A 5,064-nucleotide genomic window follows, 5' to 3' on the forward strand; every position below is an offset into this window, starting at 1 on the left:
CCTTCAACATATTTTCGATCAAAAACAATTGAACATGAGGCAACGTAGGTGGGTCGAGTTAATAAATGACTATGATTGTGAAATTCGTTATCATCCCGGGAAAGCGAACGTGGTGGCCGACGCTCTAAGCAGAAAGGAACGAGAACCAATTCGAGTACGAGCGATGAACATAAAAATTCGCATGAATCTCAACTCACAAATCAAAGAAGTTCAACGAGAAGCACTTACTAAAGAAAATATAGGAAATGAAATAATGAAGAAGTATGAGAAGCAACTCGTTATGCGGGAAGATGGAATTCGATATTTTGCAAATCGTATTTGGGTACCGAAGTTGGGTGGATTAAGGAAGTTGATATTGAACGAGGCACATAAGACAAGATATTCGATACATCCTGGAGTTGGAAAGATGTACCAAGATCTTAAGACGCATTATTGGTGGCCTAATTTAAAAACAGACGTTGCAACATACGTTGGGGAGTGTTTAACTTGTTCCAAGGTTAAAGCAGAACACCAGAAGCCGTCAGGGTTACTTCAACAACCAGAAATTCTAGAATGGAAATGGGACGGTATTACCATGGATTTCATCACGAAGTTACCAAAGACTGCCTGGGGATACGACACCATTTGGGTGATTGTTGATCGTCTCACCAAGTCTGCACATTTCTTGCCTATAAAGGAAACAGATAGAATGGAGAAACTATTACGATTGTATATAAAGGAAGTTGTTTCAAGGCATGGAATACCTATTTCCATTATATCCGATCGTGATAGTAGATTTACCTCAAAGTTTTGGCAATCACTACAGGAGGCACTAGGAACTCGTTTGGATATGAGTACCGCATATCATCCACAAACCGATGGACAGAGTGAAAGAACGATTCAGACTCTCGAAGACATGCTCAGGGCATGTGTGATCGATTTTGGAAACAGATGGGATAAATATCTACCGTTAGCAGAATTCTCGTATAATAATAGTTATCATGCGAGCATTGGAGCTGCGCCATTCGAAGCATTGTACGGAAGGAAGTGTAGATCTCCTATCTGTTGGAATGAAGTAGGAGATCGACATTTAACTGGTCCCGAGATCATACATGAAACGACTGAGAAGATAGTGCAAATCAAGGAGAGATTGAAAACAGCCCGTAGTCGCCAAAAGAGCTACGCCGATGTCCGAAGGAAACCATTAGAGTTTCAGGTCGGGGACATGGTTATGCTAAAGGTGTCACCTTGGAAAGGTGTAATACGTTTCGGCAAAAGGGGTAAACTGAACCCAAGGTACGTAGGCCCGTTTAAGATCATCGAACGCATTGGACCGGTAGCTTATCGACTCGAGTTACCACAACAACTCGCCGGAGTACATAATACCTTTCACGTCTCAAACCTTAAGAAGTGTCTTGCAAAGGAAGACCTCACCATTCCTCTTGAAGAAATTCATGTCGACGAGAAACTACAATTCGTCGAAGAACCAATCGAAATCATGGACCGTGAAGTTAAACAGCTCAAACAGAGTAATATACCGATTGTTAAGGTTCGTTGGAATGCTAGAAGAGGTCCCGAGTTTACTTGGGAACGAGAGGATCAGATGAAACGAAAGTATCCGCATTTGTTTCTCGATGACGCAAAATAGGTACAATTTTAAAATTTCGGGACGAAATTTATTTAACGGGGAGGTAATGTAACGACCGCACTTTTTCGATCATACTATATTTATAAGATTAATATTTACATAAATTAAACCTTACCAACATGATAAGCAATCCAAATTGTCGAGACTTATATTTCCGAAAAGAGTTTTACACAACGTTTGACCGTCTAGTTTGACCGATGATATCACGAACTATACAATATATGATAATTATACGTTTGTGTATATATATGTATATATACATATTTAACATGATTAATGAATGTTTTAATATCTCATTTTGTATTAATAACAACAAGTTATATGTGTATTTTGAAACTACTAACTTAAGTTTTCAAAACGATAACAATACGTAACGTTATTTGACTTAAATACTTAAGACTATAATGTTTATACATATATTGTATAAGTAATGTATTTAATCACTTTTAAGAACTTAAATACATAAAATCATATAAGTGTATTCACAAAAGATAGCTATATTTGAATCCTCATTCCATTTTTCACAAAATTTCTATACGTATATCTAGTGTATAAGTACTCGTATCATACCTAGCTTCTATACGTATTTACTAATAGTAAATACATATCAAATCACCACCTAACCAACCCTTGTTACTGCCCTTGGAGCTAGGTAATTAGATTTTGGAAGCAAGCATGACAAATACACAAAAATACAACATGGGAATTTTGTCCATGTCTCCCATGGAACACGTTTTTGAGGTGTATATATGCACCATCATTTTGATTCATTTACTACTTCAATCTCTTAGCTAAAACACACACTCTTTCTTACTCTCTAAACTCCATAACAACCCAGCAAAATTCCATAAAGATCTAGCTTCAAAAACCATACTAAAACACCATAAGAAAACCATACAAAAACATTTCAAGAAAACCCTCCAAGAACACCAACTTACTTCCAATCTTTCATCCACTTCCAACACCCTTTTGATTCTAGCTTCTTACTTCTCTCTTACAGCAACTTCATCCAAGGAACTTGAGGTAGAATCTATGTTCATAACCTTATTCGATTCATATATATATAGCTATCATATTTTGTGGTATACAAGTTTAACAACAAGAACATAGTTTGAATGTTTTCAAACTTGTTTGCAAACTAAATAGATCCTTCTAACTTAACTTTTAAAATACTTCAAGACCTGTAATATAACTTATGTATATGCTAATTTAACAAGGTAAAACTTGGTTTTTCAAAGTATAAGTATTTTTAGAAAAATGGTCATTAAATGATTTTGTTGTAACAAAAATGTTTAACTTCATATGTTTCACTAATGTTTCACTTATGCCGTATGATTTTGAATACAAACTAAGGTATTTACAGTTCATAGTCTTAAAGAGGGACTCGATCCAAGGAGATGGCAAGTTGAATCAACGAAAACGGACTTGTAACGAAGAAACTATGACCGAAACAAAATTGGTTATCCAAGACTTAAATGACTTCGGGATTCATTGGAAAAATTTACATAAAATCACATACTTCTAAGATAACATGATATTTTATATATATGTACTTACAATTCAATTTTATATGGTTCAGGATCACCCGTAAACAACACGAGAAGATTAATCATAAGATCCCATGATTGTACGCAACACGTCATTTGACAACACCGGTACTTTATGTACGCAACACGTCATTTGACAACACCGGTACCATGGGTCAAGATTAATCTCGACCAATACATATACGATGGGGTTTTATTTATTTCGTTGGGGGTTTTATTTATTGCGGGTATATTAAACATCTAAAAAAAAATGAACCATTAAAATTGAATTGCTAACCTCGGACAGCTAACTTCGGACTAAGGAAATATTCAAAGTATTAAAAGTATAACAAGTATATATTTATAACGTTTGTTTAAAAATGAAAACATATTGATATATTATATATGGATAGGTTCGTGATATCAACCGGAAGACCGAGTCAAAATATATATATCATCAAGACAAGAGTGAGTATATAGTCCCACTTTTAAACTCTAAATATTTCGGGATGAGAATACATGTATTTTATGTTTTACGTTATGGACACAAGTAACTGAAAAATATATTCTACGTTGAGTTGTACCACTGGAATACTTCCCTGTAGCTTGGTAACTGTTATTTACAGCGGTATTGTAAACGCGAATCCTGTTGATAGATCTATCGGGCCTGACAACCCCAACCGGACTGGACGACCAGTATTCAACGGTTGCACAGTACTTCGTTTTGTGACTACACTTGGTACGGTGTAGTAAGATTTCATATTAAAGGGAATATGCGACGTGAAAATGTTAAGTATGGTTACCAAGTGCTCAACCACTTAGAACATTTTTATTAAACTGTTTATATACGAAATCTTGTGGTCTATATATATATTGCTGCCGGCACTAAACCTATATCTCACCAACTTTATGTTGACCTTTTAAAACATGTCTATTCTCAGGTGATTTCTAAAGCTTCCGCTGCATTATGTTGAATCTAAGCAGGATCATGCGTACTCATATTTGTGTCAAAAATAAAACTGCATATCCGAGGACGTGTGTTGTAAAATATGCTAGAAATCGTGTTGTTATCATTATGTGTAAAGTTTGTAAGTCGAAGATTATCGCTAAACGATAATCATCTTTTTATTGTCTAAAGTTTGTAACAAAAATAATGGTTATGGTTTGTAATGTATAATATATGCAGTTTCTCTTTTAAAAATGTCGCATATAGAGGTCAATACCTCGCAATGAAATCATACGTTATCTAACACGTTCTTATGGTTAAGGACGGGTTATGACAAACACAAACTTTATTTGGGGTTGAAAAGATGCGTACACACCTTGTCACTTCAGACAACGTCCAGTTTCCTTCGACGTTCGAGCAAGCAACATGTACGTGCTTTGTACACTTCATACACGCATCGTACACCATAAATACATTATGTACAATAAATATTTGGGTCTTACAACTCTCCCCCACTTAAACTCGATCACGTCATCGTGATCTTCTCCACTTAACCAATCCGGACCTACTCAACGGTCCTCAATCATAAGTCCCAATCCGAACTTTTCTAGACAAATCTTCCCAATGAATCCTCTTTAACAACTAAAATCGTCACCCGCGATTTATCAACACCACAATCCGAGCACTAAAACCTACTCAATTCCCCATATCGGGAAAAACTCAACCAATCTCGTACCAAGATATCAATTCCTTAGCATACCTTTACCAAGGACAACGCTAAAAGCGACCAAGTCTCAACCTAAAGTCAACAATCCGAATGTTGAAGACCGAACGACATGAATCCTTACGGATTACACTTACCACTAAACATCCTTTGTAGTGCGCAATACAACCAATACGCCACTATCCTAACATCATAAGCAATGGCTAAAACCAAAAGTGCCCAAAACGACTATGGCAACGCT

Source organism: Rutidosis leptorrhynchoides, chromosome 9 (assembly GCF_046630445.1).
Source record: "Rutidosis leptorrhynchoides isolate AG116_Rl617_1_P2 chromosome 9, CSIRO_AGI_Rlap_v1, whole genome shotgun sequence".
Lineage (NCBI taxonomy): Eukaryota > Viridiplantae > Streptophyta > Magnoliopsida > Asterales > Asteraceae > Rutidosis > Rutidosis leptorrhynchoides.